General features: G+C 37.4%; 1 protein-coding gene across 4 annotated transcripts in view; it reads left to right on the forward strand.

Annotated features, from left to right (window-relative positions):
• The window catches only part of CTNND2 (catenin delta 2), an 858,429-nt gene that overhangs the window by 282,192 nt on the left and 553,080 nt on the right, over positions 1-23,157 (forward strand). The window contains exon 1 of one of the 4 annotated variants that reach the window (XM_036280168.1): positions 166-210. The exons of the other annotated variants lie outside the window; for them this stretch is intronic. The gene's annotated coding sequence lies outside the window, so the exon portion shown is untranslated. Of the gene's footprint in view, positions 1-165; positions 211-23,157 lie in introns of those variants that run through there. 4 annotated transcript variants of the gene reach the window in all.

The raw sequence follows: 23,157 nt of genomic DNA on the forward strand, positions 1-23,157 counted from the left end.
GACTTTTTCAAGTCTGTTCTTCCAATCCTTTTTGATTTTTGAGCTCTTCTGGGGTCCTTTGAAGCCCCGGCGTGGGGAGGGAGGAGCAGGTGGAACCGCCGCACCACAGCCTGGGCTGCAGGGGAAAAGTCACCCCTCATCTTTGTGACTAGCCGACTTGTTTGCCTAGACTACAGTTTTGAAGTATTTAAGGACCATTTGTTTCCAAAGGTAAAAGTGAAAAAATGAAAACTAAACATATCTTTGGGTGTGTGTGTGTGTGTTTTCAGTTCTGTCATTATTAATGCTGTTTTTGTGATGTTTTTAGCTAAAGTTTTAAAACTACAGGTTGAGCATTCTGTGTAAAAAACATAGGTAGGATTTATTTCTGGCCTCGTGGTTGTCAGTTTATTCAGTGTATTATGTTGAAATTATAAATGACACATAACCGAATTAAACAGAAAGCAGTTGTAAGGATCAAAGTGCCATTTCCTACCAACTAACCATTATAACTGCTTAATAATTGTTTTAGTAAAACTTAGTGTCATAGATATATCTTTTAGATTTTATGAAAGTTATAATTATCCACATAAATAGTCATTTATAATTCAGTATTAAGTAATTAAATGTCTGTTTGGAAACTGTGGGGCTTTTTCCTCATTTGATACACAGTTAAATGAATAACCTCATCCAGAAAGAAATTATTCATTGAGAGTAAAGGTATAAGAACTCCCGACCAGTGTCACTATGTAAAGTTACTAAAAAAATTCAGTATTGAACAGCTAACTTGTTGCATTGACTTTCCTTTCTTACAGAGATTAGTTGGTTCTCAATGAGGAGCTTATATTAGAAATAGAATACAATAGTTACATGTTTTGATCAATCTAAATGTTGCAGGTGTAAATGGGATGCACACATCCCATAATTATAGGAAACCTTTACTATGCAACTTTTTCTAGATTGCTTTTATTCAGATAACTCTGAGAGAATCATTGACTTAAATTTATGACTTCATGGAAATCAACTGTGTCGCCTTTAAAGTTAACAATACTTGTGATGTTCAACAGATTATAAAATGAAATTGACTTCAGAATTTCAGAAAGCTGGTGATTACCAAGATGGCAATCTATGAGAATTGTATATTTTATTGTTATGTATTTGTAAGATAGGTGTATATTGGAGAATTGTAGGTAATGGAATGCTTGGAAAGTCTTTAGGATTTTATCTTTTGAGTGTTTCCATGTGGATGACAAATGACAGAATAGTCTTCAACTTAATTATGACAGTCACAAGGTAAACTTTCTACTTGATTAAAGGCATTTTAAATTTGAATGACTTTGTAACTCATATACTAAGTACAAATAATGACCATGTTGACATAAAGAAATGATGTATTTTTATCAGAAACATATCACATGTTTTAGAATTTTAACTGCCTGGTGTGGATATGATTTATTTTAAATATACTAACAGAGGATTGATCACTTATTTTCTGGGGGTACCTCTTAGTAAATATTTCATTTTAATTAATAAGAAGTACAAGTTTGTGGTAATCCTATTAAGGTTCATAGACCTTTCCATTTTCAGTGAATGAAAGTAAAACTTAATGATATAAATAGAAAATAATGACTTAAGAAAAGTTTAACCTTTGAAAGTGTTTTTCATGCATTGACTATTACTTTTTTTTTTTTTTATCTTCACCCGATGACATTTTCTCATTTTTTGTTCAGATAGAGTGGGAGGGAGAGAGAGGAAGAGAGAGAGAAACATTGACATGAAAGGGACACATTGAGTGGCTGCCACCCACACGACCCAACCAGGGCCGGGGACAAACTGCAACTGAGGTACGTGCCCTTAGCGGGAACCGAACCCGGGTCTCTCCAGACCGCAGGCCTACGCTCCAACCCTTGAGCCAAACTGGCCAGGGCACATTGACTATTACTTAATAATACTGCCAAAATATAAAGGTACGTGACTGTAGAGCTTTACTTTGGGAATATAGGGTTATACACTCATAATTTGTGTAGCATCAAAGTAATGGGTTAGATTCACAAGACATTAAATCTTCAAACTATAAGGTACATTAAAATACAGGTGATCCAAATAAAGAAATAAAAGTTTAGCTAGATAGCCCATTGCTTCCACATTGCTTGATATAAATATTTTATATGGGAAGAAAATGTAAACTATTTTCAAGTTTCTTTTAAAAAAATAAGATTGTATATCATGTGGGTACATCCAAAGGTTCTTCAGGTTGTCATCTAACAAATAAGCAGAAAGTCAAAGAAAATTTACTTAAAAGAAATATGCATTCTGCCCTAGCCAGTTTTGTTCAGTGGTTGGAGCATCGACCAGTGGACCAGAGAGTCCTGGGTTTGGTTCCTGCTAAGGGCACGTACCTCGGTTGCAGTTTATCCCCGGCCCTGGTTGGAGTCATGTGGGTGGCAACCAGTTGGTATGTCTCTCACCTCTCTCTCTCTCTCTCTCTCTCTCTCTCTCTCTCTCTCTCTCTCTTCCCCTCTCTCTCTTTCCCACAGGATCTGAAGATAAACACAAAAATGTCCTCGGTTAGGATAAAAAAAAAAGCATTCTATGGATAGTTTTCAAAAGCCTCATTGAAAAATTCTTTCTGGACGATTTTATTCATAAGTTTTATGCACACAATTAATAAAAATAGTTTGTTTAAAAAATATATTTACCCAGGCAATCTCAGATTCTGTCCAACTCACCTGATTATATTCCAGTTGCAGAATTCCAGCCAAAAGGCTAACCAAAAGTTCTAGTTGGCATGGTTTTTTGCAATACCTTATATTCAGCAAATCTTTGTTGAGTCCCGCCTATGTGCTAAACATTGTGTGAAGTGCTGTGTACAAAAATAGGAAGAGGTTTTCCCTAGGGTCTAAGAACTAAGGAATCTGTTGAAGATGCAGATGTGAGAGAACTAGTAACTGTAATGCAGTAAAAAATAATTGCTGTAGGAGGGATAGCCAAGGAGAGCATGAAACGATGCTACAATGTATACGGTGTACGCTCCTCCCAACCTAACTTCGAAGAAGAAAGGTTAAGTGACTTGCATGGAATAATTTAATGAACCACTATGAAGATTATTGCCAAGTGGTAGTGAAGGAAATCCTATGAAAATGCAAATCCTATCATGTTACTACTTAATGCAGAGTAAATTCAAAGGACATACAAGCTCCTTTGTGATCTGCAGCCCCATCTATCCCAACTCTTCTAAGAATATTCCTTTGCTCTTGTTCCCTTTGCTCCAGCATACAAAACTCCTTGTTTCTAGAACATGATCCCAGTACATGGCCTTTGCATTTGCTGTTTATCTGTGCTTAAAACACTACCTCACCTCTCCCAGGCCGAGCCCAGATATACCCATGCCTCACTCCCTCAAATTTCTTCCTGATTTGGGCTCACATGTCACCTTGCCGATGAATTCATTCTTGGTAATCCAACTTAAATTGCCTCCCGTTCTTTTCCTGCATTATTTTCCTTCATTGCCTTTACCTCAGGCGGTGCTCTCCCTAAAAACTAGTCCACACTGTTTCACATCTGTTTTCTCCACTAGAATGTAAACTCCATGAAGGCAGGGATTTTTGCCTTATTTTTTGGTCAAATACAAGTAGCAGATTTAGCTAGTCACCTGTATCATCACAGAATAAGAGCTGAGAATTTCCCTTCTTTGGCATGGTCTGTGGCAACAGATGGTCTCTTAGGGAGAAGACCCAGCATCTCCTTTCCTCTCTTGCTGTAGAAACTTGACCAATGCCCTCATCTTTGGTAGTTGTCTATGGCCTCTACCATGAAGTTTCCCTGTGATGGTAACCCCTAGCGCTCCCTGAGACTCTATGATTTATCTGTATAATCTTTAAAGTATTTTTATGAAAAATACACAAAGAAGGATATCCAGTTTCTAAAATATTAAAATATGTATTTCTGTAATTTATAAATATCTGTTAATGGGAGAAAATTATTCAATAGCCTGGATTATTTATGTGATCATATTTAGTAAGCAGTTCTGTTAAATTTCTACTGAAAAACCAAGATACAGTCTTAGAATCCTGAGAATTACCAATAAATATTAATCATGTCTGTAGTGGTCTTTTGTAGACTTTGGCCATATCTAATGCCGGCTTACCTGGAAATTTGTGAATTAGATCACTGGCCTCTATCCCATTAAGTACATCATACATTTGAAAAGTTTAATTAAACTCAGCACATGTAGTTTTAAAAATAAACTCTGCCAGCTCTAGGAATTTAATAAACACTATAATATAGCTAATTACATAATGACCTCCATTGTGTAAATATTTTTCAAAGCTGTAAGGGTCACTTCTTCTAGGAACAGAAGTGCGGTGTTAGTCTGCAGCTTCTAACAACACTAGATTGTTTTGTAAAAGAAAAGCTAATTGTCACTGTTGGTGAAGTGCCTGTTCCAGTATGGAGCAAAGAGATCTCAGAGCCTCTCTGCACCCATAACCTCAGCCGCTGTTCCACTTGAAGTGTAGCATTTCAGTGCACGCTCCTCCGGCGAGAGGGACTCTGAATACAGATATTTATTGCATAGATTCCATCTTGTTCACACGTTCCTTCTTCATGACTTTCAGCTGCTTCAGTACATTTCAAGCCCTTTGCCCTGGTGAACCTATTTCTGGCCATCTGTATCAGCATGAATAGAGTTATGTGAGAGATACTATATTCAGCATTGAAATGTTCAAGATAATTAAATTTAGATGCTGAGGTTGGAGATTAACTGCACCCACTTTAACATGGAGCATTTCTGCCCAAAATGAAAAACCACAAACACAGAGGTGAGGATGAAAAATCCTTATGGGGGGAAACTTTGACTCAGCTGCCGTGTTGTGTCTGTGTCATCTCAGGCCCAGGGGAGGTTGGGCCTGTTCCCCCAGATGCTCACCAGTTCGTGTTCAGCACAGGAAGCTGACCTGACTTTAGTTTGCAGACCTTGGTACATTCCACCATATATTTGGCAAATTTAGTGCACACATATTGGCCACATGGCATATGTTTTCCATGTAAGCTATATGGAATTCGATAGGAACTTTGCATTTTTCCTTTAAAAAACATAAACCTGCCTGGCTGGTGTGGTTCAGTGGATTGAGTGTCATCCCATAGACTGAGAGGTCCCGGTTCAATTCCCAGTCAGGGCACAGGCCTGGGTTTCAGGCTCAATCCCCAGTGTGTGTGGGGCGTGCAGGAGGCAGCAGATTGATGGTTCTCTCTCACATAGATGTTTCTATTTCTTTCTCCCTTCCTCTCTCTCTAAAAAAATCAATAAAACATTTGAAAAAATGAAAACTTATTAATCTGTCCCCTTTTCTTGTTATTGCTCTGAAATAATAATTGATACACTTATTGGGCATATCCAGTGTCATCCTGATTATTTACTTACGATATCTCCTTTAGCCCTCAAAAAGTCTGTATTATATTAGATATTATCTCGGTGTTAGATATTATCTTGGTACAACAGCTGAGAAACATTAATCTGAGTAATTATTTGCTAAGGGGTATGTCTGAGGTTACAGAAATAAATTAATGCTATATTGAGAACCACGTCTGCTTAACGCTCCAGTTCGCTCACCTTCAGCCTTCCAACCACAAGCACTACCCAATTTAACCTTCTCACTTAGATTTTGGAAAACTTACTTAGATTTTACCTCTTCACAGATATCCCTCTACAGTCCCCCCCACCCCCCTCATATGTCTCCCTGTTTTTCTTTACTCTTCACTTGTAGCCAGGTGCTCCAGGCTGTTCTTCCTTTTACCATAAATTGTTTGACCCATTAAATCAGTGTGTTCCTGTTTGGAATCTTGCAGGGCCTAGAGCTCAGGGAATGGTAATGGAGTGCAACAGAATATCCGTATCAGGCATAGCTTGAGCAACTGTTAAAAATGCAGCTTCCTTCTTAGTGGCTCAAAGGCTGGAGTTGGGCATCTACAATTTTAATGGGTTCCCTAGAGGACTACTAGATCCATGATCATGTGAAAACCAGCTATCTATTTTACAGATGCAGAAACTGGCTTTGAAGAAGGAAGAGGAGGGGGAAAGGTTCAAGGGTGACCTGAGAGTTATTTGCGGAGAATTGGTGGCTGGATAGAGATTGGAGGCCTGTCTGCCACCTTGGAGACACATGCAGGTGTCAGGTTCAAGGTGATAAGAGATACAAGGGCATACAACTAATCTCAATATTGTAGTATTCCAGGCCTACTTTCTACCATGCTGGATTTGTGCATGCACTCATAAGATAGGGAGAGGGAGACAGGCAGACCAAGACAAAGTACTGTTAGCCTGGATACAAGGATGGACCAAGTAGTAGTAAGAAGGTGAATGCTAGACACGTGGTCAAGGCCTAATTATATAACGTCCTCCCCATTCTTCAGTCCATTTCTTCATTCTCTCCTCAATGCTTTCATTTGCAGCCATTGTGGATGCTCATATTTCCAGAACATCTCATAAGGATGTTTTACGCTAAATGCTATAACAGTTATTACTATATCACAATTTGCTGAGCTTCTACCCAGTCCTTATTCTAAAAGTCAGGAATAAAGTAATGTCACCCACTGCTTTCATGGAGCTGCCATTGCAGTAAGAACCAGAAGATAAATCAGTGACTATTATTACTATTGTTCCTCCCGCAAAACAACAGCAGTCTTAGAGTAGAGTGTGTTATGGTGACATAAAGGCTACATGCATCCTAATGACACCCAAACAAATTTACCACTACCCACGTTCTGTAAGCTAGACAACTTTCTTATCACCCTTGTTTGCAGACAACATTGAGGTTTTGGGGAAACTTGGAGAAAATGTAAGTTTTTATTAGAGACAAAATTCTTAGTGTATTTAACCAGGTATGAAACAGGCCCCTTAGCTGTGGTGTAGTAGGAAAAAAATGGGGGCCTGCAGGTCAGAGGCTTAGTTTTATGTGCTCCTAGTGAAGTTCAATTGTAGGACTTAAAGAAAATGTGGATGTGCTTTGTGCAGAACTTTCTCCCCATAAGAACAGTCTTAACATTGTGGTTCAGGTGCAATGTACTATCATTTATAAAATGTACGGTAACTTCCCCTTTCATATATAGAAGAACATTTTACCAGTCAAGATGTTGAAGGTATGATCCTGTACTGTGCCCTTTATTTTTTGGTAATGTATTATTCATTTTAAAACAATGTGGATGTTCACTACTTCTGAAAGCAGGATTGTAAAGGCACTTGAGGTTGGAAGATGACTGTGCTGCACTGAGCAATGCAGCCGACGTCCGGAAACTTCTCTGCGGGTGTTACTCCCCTGTGTTTAATGCTGTTGCCAGAGAATTGGTCAGTGTATGGGCGGTTCCAAAAGATGTCATGAAGTGACTCTTGCTTTCTCATTCCTTCTTTTTCTTTTCTTTCTGTGTTGTTGTTTATGGCTTTGGGTTTTTTGTTTGTTTGCTTGTTTGTTTCCTTATTCTTGTTCATTGATTGAACAAGAGCGATGGAGTGCAGTCAGGTCCAGCTTTGGGATTAACTTCACTTCATTTCATTTTCCTTTCCTTCAGATGCCCCCAAAGGGCTTTGAAGTGGCTGAGTCTAGTCACATAATCCCTCTGCAACTCAGTTTTTAGACCTACAAAATTAAAAGCTTCAACTCTGTGATCCCTTCCAAATGAAATGAATAGGATTTCATTATTTCTTCTGTAGGGCTTCCCAGTGAGAGTTAGGGGTACACTATTTAGCTTCAGAGCCAAGCAGATTGGCTAAGGTGGGATCTCACCTGGGGCCCTGGCCTAGCCTGTGTGTGTCTTTCATCCAGGGATCTCCAGCCTTTGTTAATTTTACTCCTCAATTAGTAAAAGTACTTTGAACAAGAACATTCATTATGTGCTCATTTATTTGTACGTGATATAAATATACCACTGTACCAAAAACTTGTAGTTTAGAAAATATAATAAAACTCTCATGTTTAATAGTGAGAGCAATAAATGCAAACATAAGTCAAACTTTGCTTCCCCACGTCAGAGATGACTGCTGCCCTGACTGAGCTGCACAGCTCAGCACAGTGTGGGGAAGTTAAAAAATTCAAATTCAAATTCAGATTCAAAACCTGAGATATGAGAAATAGGTACATTTGTGAAGCTTGATTATCTGCCCTTCTGAGACTCTCTATCTTGATTATAACCAGATTTAGGGGTAACTGGTAAAGACAATCACATAATAGTGAATGATTGTTCATCATTTATAAAATGAGTGCATAAGCACCAGCCATTCTGATTGGCCCAGGAAGGGGGTCAATAAGACAATTTTGACTTCATGGTACATTCCATGTAGTTTCTTGAAGACAAACCAAGGCTTGCTGATCTTTGCATGCTGATGACATGTATTTGACGTGTTTATACATCTCTTTGGACCCACTGTTTGAGATTATTATAAACATGAAAAAGGGTCTGTGGTAGAAAAGCATTGAGATATGTACTTTCTATTTAAAACTATAATCAAATAATTGGGCTAATGTATTCAAAACAGGCTTATAGAATTTGCAAAGTACTCAAGACTAAGAAAATTGCATGTGTGTGATAAAGATTTAGGTTCCAAGAAAAATCAAAAATGCTAAAAAAAATAGGAGGTGAAAAACAAAAAGTAAAAAATTTGGCCTCTATGTCCAGCCTTGTCCATATATTCAAAAGTATTAACTTCAGAGGTATATCGTGTGTGGTGGTATGGTTTGGCAGTGGTCCGGGAAGAAGGTGCTAGAGGTTTACTTGAATTTAAATTTCTTATAAGGCAACTATTGGAAAAGGTTAAGAAAGCTGGTCTCACCCTACATTACATTAATGGAGGTTTGGTTTCAATGCTACAAGTTCTGTTTAAGTACTTGACACTTTTCAGACTATGTTTGGAATAGTGCATGAAATGCTGGGGCTTTTGAATTAAGATACAGGAGGGCATCAACAAATGAGAGATGATGCGGAGGTGTGGCCAGAATGAGGAGACCCCTAAAAACAATGCTGAGACCTCTGAACTGTTTGTAGAAATCACAGAAAAGAAGAGGTGGTGTCACATATTGGGTGGTGAATCATGTCATTGAAAACATCACTGTAATGCTCTGGTTGATCAGAAGATAAAACTATAACTGAAGGCAGAGTCAGAATCAATTATTAGTTTTTTCAGAAGGCCTATTGTGGTTTTGACAACCAGAATGATCCCTCATTGAAATGGTGTGCATCTGAGTTTGAGTGACTGTCCTTGCCAGCTCCCAGACAAGGACTGTCGGAGCAGAGAGGTGCACTCTTCAAGAAGGTTGAATGATGAACGAAATGACCTTCCAGATCCCATCCACATATGAAATTGCTAGACTTTCAAGGCATTATAACTAGATCGATTAGAACTAGATGCAGTTTGGGTGTGTAAAAATCTAGAAGACCCATCATGATATTGGCAGCATCCATTTTTCTGCGTGCTGAGGTTTCAGGAGATAGAAGGAGGGGTTCCAATTTTGAAAACACTGCCCAAGTGATTCATATATACCCATTGTTTAAGGTAGAACAATAATAGGAAAGTTAAATTATTCACATAAATAATTATTCATCCTATACCAAAACTCTCTGGAAATGCCTTAAATTACATATTGGATGCCTGGTCCTTTAACTTACTGAGGAACCAGTTAACCATGGGTAATGTATTCCTCTGTTTTCTCCTATGTGAAACAAATCATTATTATTATTAAATAGTGTTATTTATTACTGTTATTATTTCTTGAACCCCTAAGTTTATCCACTCCAGCATGGGTAGAGAAGGAGGAGATGTTTTTTAGGGGGAAATGACCAAAGTGTATTAAAAGAGAAAGGTTCTCCATGCTCAGTTTAGTAGGATACAAATTAAGCAATTTAGCTTAAATACATGTTCTACAATACGTATTAGATATGCATGTCTTGTTGACTATTGAATTTCTGATTAGATTATTGATTTTCCCACTTGAATAGCAAGGGAAAATTGGGAGAAAATTGGCCTAATGTGTGCAAAACAGCTGCTGGAATCCTGAGCAGGTTGCTGTCCCACTCTGTAGCCGGGAAGCTGATGCCAGTCAGCTCTGCCCTCTCTATCAGGTAAAGCTGCAGCTGACGGAAATCATTGTCCCTCATTTCAGGGGACACAGGATAATTTGGTTGTTCCTAGGAAGACATAAAAAAAATATTGGCTAAGCACAGACAGATGTTAAGGTTACACTCTGCACATGAATTCATGTACTAGAATTCACTTTAATGGAGTTGAGCTTATGGTGTAAGATCTCGGAGCTCATTATAACTAAGTTGTTATGGGCTGCTAATGTGCTAGAAGCTGCTGCATCATGAGCTAGCCCAACTGCCTTGATGGGTCTCCTGGTAGTTAATATGGATTAAATGTGATTTTTTAATTTTTTCCCCTGTGGTCTCACATAATGATGTCAGCTTGTCTACAGTATGACAAATTCAGTGTACCAGGAACATCTGGTATACTATTCTTTATGAGTGAAAATAAACCTGCAAACTTGATAATGCAAATCCTTTAAGACATTTCTATGTTATTAGGGGGATGTAGAAGGATGCCGGCCATAGAAACAATGGATTGGTCACGGTTCATTTGCTTTGATATACACAAACTCTTTCAACAGTGATATATTCGTCAGTGCTACATTCCTACAAGTTCTTGTGTGATTATCAGGCTGCAGATATGGATAAATGCCTTGTTAGGCTATATGTGGTTTAGTCCCAGCAGAGGGATTTCAAAAGGAAAAAATAAATAACAGGACACTAAAACCTTCACAGTTTGAAGATGGGTTTAAATTCAGTCTTTTGAAGTTGGTCTGAGAAAGGATCACACTAAAATGTTCAGGTCATGAAGCTGCTTTAGTGAAGAGGGTTTTTTTAATCGAGTATGTAATGTCATAAGAAATGAAAATTGAATCAAATCCTGTTGTTCCACTTTGATTTACACATGTTGATATAAGGATGTTTATTTTTTTGAATAGGTTACTACTTAAGCAGTGGGGAAATATATTCCACAGATGAAACAATGGAGTTGACCTGAATGTGTACATTCACATACTTTATCACAAATAGAAAAGGTCTCTGGAATGGCTATCACTGTGTGATTGTCTCTGCTCTACCACCAGCTGAGTGATCTTGAATTATTCATTTAACCTCTCTTATTGCCAGTTTCCTCCTCTTTACACAAATGGATTATATTTCATATACTAAATCTTCCATTGGGTCATTTGAAGATAAAATAGAGTAACAATATAGCTGTTATTATACAAGTAGCAAAACAATTATATTCTTATATTAGGGTACAGTTATAATAATAACTCCCTCTTACTAGATGTCAGCCCTGTGGTAACCTAAGGTCCCTGAACAATAGATGTGACAGTAGCAATTAAAAACCACTCTGGAGGCAATGAGGAAGGGGAGCTCTGAATCACACACACACACACACACACACACACACACACACACCACCAGAAAGAAATGTGAACAGTACAGATGAAGCAGAAGAGAAAGGAGGCTGTTTCTTTGGTTGTAGGTGCTGACAGCTGTCTGTTTCCACTGTGCCAGGGGACTTTACTATGTGCACCTAATTATGAAAAGCTCTGCAGTTGACAAGGACATGTAGGGACAGGCAAACAAATACCCTTGCAGTGCAATATTCTTGTAATATAGTACAAGATCCACATTAACACTGTTGACTTTCACATGTCAAACACAGTCAAGGCCTTAGCCAGTGTGGCTCAGTTGGTTGGGTGCCGTCCTATGTACAGAAAGGTTGCTGGTTCAGTTCCCAGTCAGGGCACAGGCCCAGTTGTAAGCTCCATCCCCAGTAGGAGGCATGCAGGAGGCAACAAATTGATGTTTCACTTTCACACTGATGTTTCTTTCTCTCTCTCCCTCTTCCTTCTTTTCTGTCTAAAAATCAATTTTTAAAAAAAGTTACATTTTATTAACTATTTTTTTGTCAATAAAACAAATGACATCAGTAACATTTCAAAGATTTTCTTACTTGGAGTACAGAAATAGATGAGATGGTGTATCACATATAATAATTGAGGAAAATCAGTTCATTGTTGAATAGTAACCTTTTACTTAAGTCAAAACCTCCAATCGAATTTGCCTGATGTTCAATCTGGCTCTACACTCCAATCAAGCTGAATTCTAATTACTCTGTGAAACAACACATGCACACATTCTGTGTTTGCCTAATTCCGGGCCTTCACTCATGCTGTTTCTTCCATCTGTAATGCTTTTCCTCCACCCTTTCACATGGTCAAATAGCAAACTCTCATTGTACCTCTCAGATGCTTCCTTCTCCATGTGCCATTGTCCCTGATTTCTTCCTTCTCCCCACTGTTTCTTTCCATCATTCCTAACTTGATGTCGTCTTTTAAATTGATATATGTCTCTCTCATTACAATTTTGCATTTTATTTTGTATTCTTATTCTAGTTAATGGCACACAGAGTTCCACTTGTTTACTACACTTAAATACTATCAACAGTGTTCTCCAGAGAAAAAGAATTGATAGGATGTATAGACATATATAGAAAGAGATTTATTAGGAGGGATTGTGTTAGGCACTTATGAAAGGTGAGATGTTCTACAATATGCCCTCTGTAAGCTAGAGGCCCAGAAAAGCTGCCGGTGTAGTTCCAGGTTAAACACAAAGGACTGAGAACCAGGGAAGCCAATTTTGATGGTACAGAAAACCATGAGCGCTGATGCCTGGAGGCAGAAAATGGATGTCTCAGCTCAAGCAGAGAGAGCAATTTGCCTTTGCCCTACCTTTTCCTCTAATGGGGACCTTTAAGGAATTGGATGATGCCCACATGCATTGTTGAGGGTGGTCTATACTCAGTCTTCTGGTTCAATGTTAATCTCTTCCTGAAACACCCAGAAATACTGTTTTATCAGCTTAGTATCTCTTAGCTCAGTCAAGTTGACACATAAAATTAACCATAACAAGATTCATACCAGAATTAATTTTGTACCATGTTTTTCTACCTGTCATTCAGCACCTTGCAGAATGCTTTGGGCTTAATATCTGTTGCCCTACTGTTATTTTATTCATTCATTCTTCAAATGTTTATTTGGCACCTACTGTGTGGGAGCATTACAGATTTGTGTGAAGAAGGTAGTATTGTCCTTGCCTTGGAATTAAACATTATAACTCCAAAAATAATTGTGACTTGTTTTTTGCTGCCAGGCAAGTAAGTATGGATGGCTCAATCTCCACCTACAGTGTCTGTTAGTGAAAAGATAGTATTCCTTTTTTGTTTCATGTATGTACCAGAGAAATTTGATATTATAATACTGAAGAGCAGCAACATCAGAAGAGCATAAATTAAGCAGAAAAGTCACCAATTCTGTTGGGGAATAATTTTGATTTCCAGGAATCTAATGAGAGAAATCTTTGAGAATTGAGGGGCCTCTGAAGAGAATTGAGACATCTCCTATTCCTGAAATACTGGTAGATGCTCAGCTCTCAAAGAGCTATCAGTAAAATGCATTAGAAAATTTTATGTTAGGAAGATAATAAATCATGGGTATATTGACCATTCTGCCATGCAAATGATATAGCATAAAAAAACAGGAAAATGTCACCTTTGCAGCTGAGTTCTTTTACAAGGTGGATTTCATGAGCCTAGAGATTTGGTACTTCCTCTTTCCAAATGCCTTAATGTATAAATATTTACCATAGTAAACTTGGTCAAGGATGTTGGAACATAATGCCTCCTCATCCTCTTTTCCTTCATTGGGTATATCTGAGTTTGGCAGTGGCCCTTAAAATAAAAAAATCATTATTATAAAGGGATATTTCAGTTGTGTGAACTTGAACAATATTATGTGTATAATTCTTCTTATGGCTTGACATAATAATTCCAGTATTTTCTTTATAAGAAGGCAAGGAAAACTAAAATAAGAGTGTATAAAATGGTAAACTGTAGTCATTCCTCATTAAGGAAACTTGTGCTATTATTTTGGTTGTAATTTTTCTGGTTCTGTAGCTTTTCTTAAAACAGTGAAAATAAATAATCCTAAAGTTTGAGACAATGGGGTTCTGAAGAGTTAGTTTGAGTTAGACTTCCTAGTTCTAGTTCTAGCTAATCGTTGGGGGAGCTACTTAAACTCTTTAAATTTGAGATTTCTCAGACAATAAAATGCCTACCTTATAGGTTAGTGACAAGAATGAATTAGTTAATGCATATAAAGCACCCAGATACATGCTCAGTAAATATTTAAAATATTGATTACCATTATTATGTGCTATTTTCAAAAATAGTCATTCCCAAGCAGGTATGGGCATAAATATCACAAGTAGAAATTTTTTAAAAATGTACATATCGGGGCCCCATTACCTATAAAATTTCCTTCTGTAGTCCCGGTTTATGTACCAGGCATTACAGTGAGTTTGAGAGATTATCATCATGTAGTTAAGAGTCACTAACATAATAGTATCACTAAATTTTTTATCAAACCTAATGGGATTTTGCATCATCTTAAGCAACCAGGAAATGTTGCCTAGTTTATTTTATGGAGTCTTTATTTCATTTAGATGGATTAAATAAACTATGGCAAACATGTTTTATTTGGATAACAAAGCAACTGGCAAGATGAAATGGCAGAACAAAAAAGATGGAATCCTATAGCTTGAAGGATTGGGTCAGAAAGAGGTGTTTTATTATACTTTTATATTATTGAAACTGTTCTGGAAAGGGGCCTATGATTCCACTTCAGGGCACTGATTTCTGTCATCTTCTGTCTTGCTAGGTGACCCAGGATGACATTATGTTTGTTTAAAACATTTATCTGTCAGTTTTGTGAACTTGCACCGACAGCTTTTTGCCATTGTTTTGGACTGTGCAGGGAGGCCTACATAGCTGTACAGTTGACACTATTTGTTCCATTCCATCTCACCATCATGGTGTGTTCTTTCCAGATTTGCTGAACACTTTTCTGTAGGCTTCCTATTATTACCCTGACATTGGTGCCACCTTCCCCTCAAATTTGGCTTCACAGCATGTCTCAGTGGTATGAAATTAACACTGTCAGGAGTTTGTGGTTTGAAGTCAACTCATTCATGTTAAATGAGAATGAAAAGTATTGAGAAAAAGGCCACCCAGGATCAACCCTGGATGAATGCAGACATGAGGGACACCAGGGAGCAAATCCCATCTACATGGTGGAAAACTGGTCTTTCATCTTTTCTTCAGAGAACCACAGCCCTGGGCTTTGATCCTCTCCCAGGAAAAAGAACATCTGAGGGCACTGTTTAAACAATGATACCAACCATAGTTTGCTTTGTCATAAAATGTGTGAAAACACTTGAACAGCCCTGGCCAGTTTGGCTCAGCGGTTGGAGCATTGGCCTGAGGACCAGAAAGTCCCGGGTTCGGTTCCTGCTATGGTCATGTACCAAAAAACAAAACAAAACAAACAAACAAACAAAAAACACTTGAACAGTCATTTAGTTCCAGTATTGCAAAGCTACTGAGTCAGATTCCCTGAAATCATTGAAGCTTAGAGCCTGAAGAGTAATAGCAGAAATGATCTCCCATTCTCTCATTTACATAGAACTGGCATGATTGTGTGCTATTGGTGCTTCTAAGAACAAGGTCTTAGAACCTGATGTGGGCTATGGTTTTGCTTGGAGGGAAAGTAGGAGGGGCAATCTGTGTAACTTAGTATGGTAGCTCAGGGTGTTCGACAGATGGTATAAAAGCCAGGGGCATTTTAGGTACACTCTTACTCGGGTATACACTCCTTTCTCTGAGGAGTCCAACTTCTTTTTGAAAATGACCTGACCACCCTGGCCGGTTTGGTTCAGCGGTTAGAGCGTCAGCCTGCGGTCCTGAGAGACCCGGGTTCGGTTCCCGCTAAGGGCGCGTACCTCGGTTGCAGTTTGTCCCCGGCCCTGGTTGGTTGTGCGGGTGGCAGCCACTCGATGTGTTCCTTTCACGTCGATGTTTCTCTCTCTCTCTCTGTTCCTCTCTCTCCCTCCCACTCTACCTGAACAAAAAATGAAAAAATTGTCCTCGGGTGAGGATAAAAAAAAAAAAAAAAAGAAAGAAAATGACCTGACCTCCAAATAAAGAAGGTAAATTGGACTCTTATATTAACCCTTGCTCCCTCGCCAAAACGGCAGTGAGACTTTTTAAAAGGGATATCCCCATAAACCTAGAGACTCGGTGAATAAAGAACTATATGTCACCAAGTTTGAGGGCCATACACTTAGAATTACTTTGTGTGCTTCGAAGAAAGCAATTCTTTTTAAACTATCACATTATCAAATAGAAGTTATCACAATTCAAGTGATAGTAAACCCAGAGATATTAAATATAAAAAAAAAAATTCTTAGAACTAATGAAATAAAATTTTAGATCCATTTTAGAACTGATAAAATATGGAAGGTAATATGTTAAACAACTTATGACACCCAAGAAAATGGAGTTCTAAGCAGGAGAAATAAACCTATGGGCCAATTTATAAGGAACATCTTCCAGGGTTTGTAGGAATGGGGCCGGGAGGCATGCAGTACACCTAGAAGCAGGAGATTAGCTGAAAATCTGTTTATATTATCAGTTGACTCCAAAGCCCCCCCCCCCACCACCACCACACACAGCTTTGACTGTTCCTCTTCCACACTGGCAAAGACTGGAGGTTTATTCTCTGGATGGAATGAAATTAGAGTCTCAACTCCAGGACCACAAGGAAGAATGTTTAAACTGAGGTATTGCAAGGTGAGAGTAGGAAAAAGTGAAATTTACTTACCAAATTTTGAGCCCCACCCCCTGCCCCTGACCTATACTTTATAGTTTCCAAAATAGGGTCAGCCTTACACTTAAACCTGGAGCTTGGGAGAGTCTTCTCTGGGAGTTTTGCAGGTGTGTACCCAGAGATTCTCCTGCTAGAGTTAGCTAATAAGCCCCACTTATGCTAAGAATTTGATAGCTCTCTAAAGCCCCGCCCCACTCCCCAAATAAAAGCAGACTCCCAGGGAACTTAGATGTTTCAAAATGCCTATTACATGTAAAGTAGATTCTAAAAAAAAACAGAGTTATTATAAAATAGTTACTGTGCTAAGTAAAGAAAACAGAACAGCAGTAAAAGAGAGGGTTTCACATCTATAAAATACAAACTGGATCACAAAAGAAATATCAGTGGAAAAATGGTCTTAGAAATCAAAAGTATAACAACAACAATGAACTACATGTTAGAGACCTAAATGATTAAGTAGAGGAAACTTTTCAGAAAGTAAAGCAAAAGGTAGAGATTGAGAACTAGAAGAGAAAAATATTAAAAGAAGAAACTTAGAGAATTGATGCAGATTTTAACAGCTGAATGATGAGTTACTATTAAAGGGAAAGAACAATAAGAAAAAATTAAAACAGGGGAGAAAAGCATACATTTTCTTTTTAATAGAATAGACTTGGATTGTACAAAATAACTTTCTAGACTGGAAGGTCCCACCAAATGTCCAGAAAATGTTTAAAAATAGATTTATATCAAGGCATATCACAATTAAATTTTAGAACACTGGGAACCAATAGAAGACAAGTTTTATGGGAGGAAGTAAAAGCAAATTTCGTACAAAAATAATAAAAACTCAGAAAGTTCTGCACTCTCAACAGCAACACTGGAAGGCAGAAGATAATGAAATGCTACTCCAAAACCCTGAGGGGATATTTCCAACCTAGGATTCTCTATTTCTATACCCAGCCATACATGGACAGTGGAGTAAAAACATATCAGACATGCAAGGTCTCAAAAAATTGCCTTCCATACAGTCTCTTTCTGAAAATATATTTTTCACTAGAAAAAGAAAGTAATATAGAAAAATATTTTTAATTAATTAATTTATTTTTGTTATGGATATTTCTCTTTTTCCCCCCAATGACACCCTCCTCCCAAACCTGCCCTCCCCCCGCCCCCCGATTATTGTCTATGTCCTTGTTTATGCATACATGCATGTAAGTTCCGTGGTTTATCTCTTTCCCCTCAATCCACCTTTTCTGAGATTTGTCAGTCTGGACCCCAGTTCCATGTCTCTGAGTCGATTTTGTTCTTTGGCTTGTTTTGTTTATTATATTTTGCAGATAAGTGAGATCATGTGATACTTGTCTTTCTCTGATTGGCTTGTGTCGCTTAGTATAATACTCTCCAGGTCCTTCCGTGTCATCTCAAAGGATAAGAGAGCTTTCTTTCTTATCAAGACAACAGGTCCAACAAAGAGGGAAGCCACATAAAACAGGGACAAAGGAAATCCCCAGCATGGAGGTGAAGGAAGACCCCAGTGTGACAGCTGTAAAAAGAGGTCAGATCGAGAAGATTGGAAGGCACCAGAAGGGGTTTCCTCAGTAGATAAAATTGACATATGTCCGGTGTTTAAATATGTTGAGATAAGTTTATACAAATTGAGGAAATTTTTTGGTTGATTCATGATAAATACATAGACAAACAAACAATAATAATAAACAAGGCAAGATACTCACATAGGGACAATAATGTGTGTGGGGGGAGCAGGTTTGGGATATACAAAATATTGTATATCAGTGTTAATGAAATCATGCAATTAAGTATTTCCATCGTGATATTGTTCTACCTAAAACTGCAGGTTATCCATATGGGGAACATTGGAGGAGATGGCAAATGTGTATATTTTGAATGATGGCAGATGGGGAAATAGCCCTAATTCCCATCTTTCATTGTGGGAACCAGTTGATGAGGCTTGTAACTAAAAATTCAAGGAATAAAAATATTACAAAGTGAATAGAGACATGGAAATACAAATCAGAAAGTATTATTAAAAGACCTTGCTGCTGAAGGAGAGAACATAAGAAGGTAGGGATTACTGCTATTTTTCAAATAAATTTGAGAAATAGCCTGGCTGGTATGGCTCAGTGGTTGAGCATTGACCCATGCTCCAGGAGGTCAGCAGTTTGATTCCCATTCAGAGCATATGTCCAGGTTGTGGGCCAAATCCCCAGTGAGAAGTATGCTGGAGGTGGTCAGTTGATATTCTCTCTCATCGGTGTTCCTATCTCTCTCTCCTTCTCCCTTCCTCTCTCTCTAAAATAAATAAATAAAAACAATTTTTAAAAATAAATTTAAAAAATACTTGACCCATTTCAATTTGTACATGTACAGTGTGCTTTAAAACCGACAGTGACAATTTTCCTATGTAGAGTTACAAGTATAAATGACTGTGATATATATAATTTTATTTATACATTTTATATAAACATATTTATTTATATATTATGTAAATAGGTGTATAATCAAACATGCACTGACTTAAAAGAAAAACAAGCAAAAAACAGGAAATGCAAACAAAAAAGACATCACCTATAACCTAGGTAGATCTTTAACAGTTCTTTCAAGTAGGAATCACACATTTTTATTCTTACAATTGATTAGAATAATGAAAAATGAATTCTGAGAATAACATGATGATAAAGACTTTTCATAGAACTACTGATTTTCTTAAATTCTAGAGAAGTATTCTCACATGCAATTGGGATCTTGAAATACCTTATTTGAAAAAAAATATTGCATAACCAACAACTTGGCCATTCTATTCCAAGAAGCTGTGGCACCAGGATTGTGGGCCAATCACTTATAAACAGACATTTACCTAGTTCCAATTATATATCAGGCACTTTGTTTACAGATAAAATGATGGTGTTGGACCTACTTCCTTCCTTAAGAAATTTACAGTCTAGGAGGACTACAAATGCTTGAACAGATCATCATAATTAAATATGTAAACTATAAAATACAAGAACAAAGGTATAAATTGATTATCATTGGATCACAAATAATAGTATTGTATACTGTTGAGAAAACATTAGAATGGTGGGTCTTCTATTGCTCATTGATAGAATTTCTGTTCTCATTTAACTTAACTCAATTTAACTCAGCAGGAGAAATGGCTTTTCCTTGAGACCTCATCCAGGAGAAGCCTGGAGCCTTCACCACGGTGGTTCAACCTATGAAATTCTATGCCCCTTTCTGTTCTTCACCCTTGTGCCTCTCACCACTTTGTTAACCTACATGAAGACTTTGCACATCTTGTGTCTGAGAGGGCACTGGTCCTCCACATTCCCTTTCCCCGTAGGAGAAGAGGTTGATAAAGAAGCATGGAAGCCTGAGCATGCAGAGTTCACACAGTCTCAGGATGTGCTGTGTGTCCACTTTCCTACGTCATCCAGCTGGCATGGACATTTTGACTCTTGTTACTGAACTCTAGCAATAAGATCAACAGTCGTAGAAATCATGTTGTCTCATCCATCTTCCCCATTCTCCACTTCTGCCCAGTCTCTTCTCATATTAGTGAAATCATGGCAAGTCTATTTTTACTTATTCCACTCTCTAGTTGAGCTTTTATATTTTCTCATGTCTACCTTGTATGATCCTAAGTGACGTTTCCCACAATGTTAAATTAAGTATTCATTGAAGGAATTCATGAAACTATGAGTATGCGTTTTCCGAGTTAGTTTTCATACTGAGTTAGCTAAGCCTCTGTAAGAGATTTACATGCTTTGATACATTTAAAATATTTAACAAACACCTTTTAATTAAGCCAAATGAATTATTAATTTAGTCTATTTAGGACAAAGTAAGAAAACTATATAATTTTTTCTTATAATTCTAATGTATTATGTGACTCAACGTGCTATTCTAGGGGAGATGATGATTTAAATCTGGTTCTTTATAAATTTTAATGGGATTTGATGTCATATATTTGCTACTTTTATAAATTTTTATGATCTCTAAATCAAGAAAATTTCTACATAATGGGGAGATTTAAATCCAACACTACTTAGCATTTTCTTAAAACTTCTTTTATTGTAGGATGTCCTCTAATCCACTCAGTATTCTTGATTCCCATGAACTCCCAGTTTCTCTGGACAGTTTCTTAATCACAATCACATTTTTGGGTATTATTTTAATTTTATTTAAGTATACTTGATATACAAAAACTGCCTATATTTATGTGTACAATTTGATAGTTCAGAAATGTACATACACCCACAATAACCATCACCACAGGCAAGGTAATAAACACATCCATCACCTTCAGACATTTCCTTGTGTCCATGTTCTTTTGTTTGTTTGTTTGTTTTGTGATACAAACAGTATAGAATATACCTTCTTAACACAGTTTTAAGTTCACAACATTGTATTTTTATTCTATAGGCACTATGTTGTATAACAGATCTCTAGAACTTCTTAATCATGTATAACTGAAACTTTACATCCATTGAACATCAGTTCTGTATTTCCTCCAGACCCCAGACCCTGCCTCAATGTGCTTGACTCTTTGAGATTTCTAATATATATGGAATTATGAAAGTTTTGTCCTTCTGTAACTGACTTATTCCAGAACCATCCATGTTGCCACAAGTGGTACAATTTTCTCTTTTGAAAGGCTGAATAATATTCCATTGTGTGTGTATATATGTGTGTGTGTGTGTGTATAGATTTTTTCTTTAATTATCTTTTGTGCATTTAAGTTGTTTACACATATTGACTATCGTGAAGAATGCTGCAATGAACACAGGAGTGCAGATACCTAGATCCTGATTTCATTCCTTTTGGATATGTACCTAGAAGTGGGATTGCTAAGTCATATGGTAGTTTTATTTTTGATTTTACACACACACACACACACACACACACACACACACACACACACAGAGAACATTTACTACTGGCTGCATCATTTTACATTTTGGCCAACATTGCACAAGGTTTCCAATTTCTTTGCACCCTTGCCAAACTTGTTATCTTTTGTGCTTTTATGATAGCCATCCTAACAGGTGAGAGGTGATAGCTCTTTGTGGTTTTGATTTGTATTTCCTTGAAGAGTAGTGATATCGAACATCTTTTCATGTACCTGTTGTCCATTTGTATGTCTTTTTAGGAGAAATATATATACAAGTGCGTTGCCCAATTTTTGTTGTTTTTGCTTACTATTGAGTTGTATGAGTTTCTTAATGTATTTAAACACTTTAAATATTTTTCTCCCATTTCATAGGTTGCCTTTCCCCTCTGTTGGCTGTTTACTGAAAGAAAAGGAAGCTTTTTAGTTTCCTATAGTTCTAATCATCTATTTTTGCTTTTGTTTCCTGTGCTTTTGGTGTCATATCACTTTTTTAGTCTGATTTACATCACCACTTCTCTACTGAAACTGCCAGGAAGAAGTCGAACTGGTGGTCTTTTGCCCCATAATGATTCCTCTGTTTATTTTGCCGGCTTCCTTTGTCCTTCTACCTTCCATATCCAGATAACTTCATAAGATTTCTTTTCACTCTTCTTCTCGTCATTGTTTCAAGTCTTGCCTTCACTGTACTAATTTAATACCACATAGTCACTTCAAATTTTACTGACTATTTCTACATACTTTTATTTGTCTGATGGATTTTTTAGCCTTATTAGGAACATCGCTCTCTTGAATGCTCTTCTACCTGAAAGTCTATTTAAAAAAAACAAAAACAACACACAATAAAACAGGAATTATTTAGTCCTGGGAGGTCTTCCGTTGCTCCAGACATCAAACTGAGGTAGAACTACAGAATTGTCATCTCTCACCCACAACAGAGTTTAAGTATCCCCAATGGAACAGAAGCACATGTACTGTTGTGATGGAGCCCTAGACAATGTTATGAGTGCCCTTAGGCCATGGGAGTACCCCAAGTTTGAGAAACACACTTCCAGCTTTTTTGATTCCCAAGTCTAAGGTCAGTTATCAGCTCTAAACATAATATTATACCAGGACCCCAATTATGTGATGTGGCAAAAACGGCCCTCCCATTAGACTTAGGTTGGGGTAAGGTAAGAAGTGACCAGTATGAGGGAAAGTGCAATGCAGTGAGTCATTTCAGAACCGGACTTGAGAGTTCATTAAAAGAAAAAAATTAATGAGTTTTAGTACAAATGTTAATAAACTCATAGTTTATATTGGTATTATATGTCCTCTATATTAACAGACTGTTATTGTCTCTAAAAGAATTGAAAGTATTGGGAATATTTAGTCCATCCAAAATTAATTATTTTCTTCCATGTCTCCCTTCTCTATGTCCAGGTCTTTCAAAACACCATTTTTGATCTCATACTCTTTTCTGCTTTTGAAGTAAGAATTATTTCT

This window comes from Molossus molossus, unplaced genomic scaffold (genome assembly GCF_014108415.1).
Source record: "Molossus molossus isolate mMolMol1 unplaced genomic scaffold, mMolMol1.p scaffold_m16_p_3, whole genome shotgun sequence".
Taxonomy (NCBI): Eukaryota; Metazoa; Chordata; class Mammalia; order Chiroptera; family Molossidae; genus Molossus; species Molossus molossus.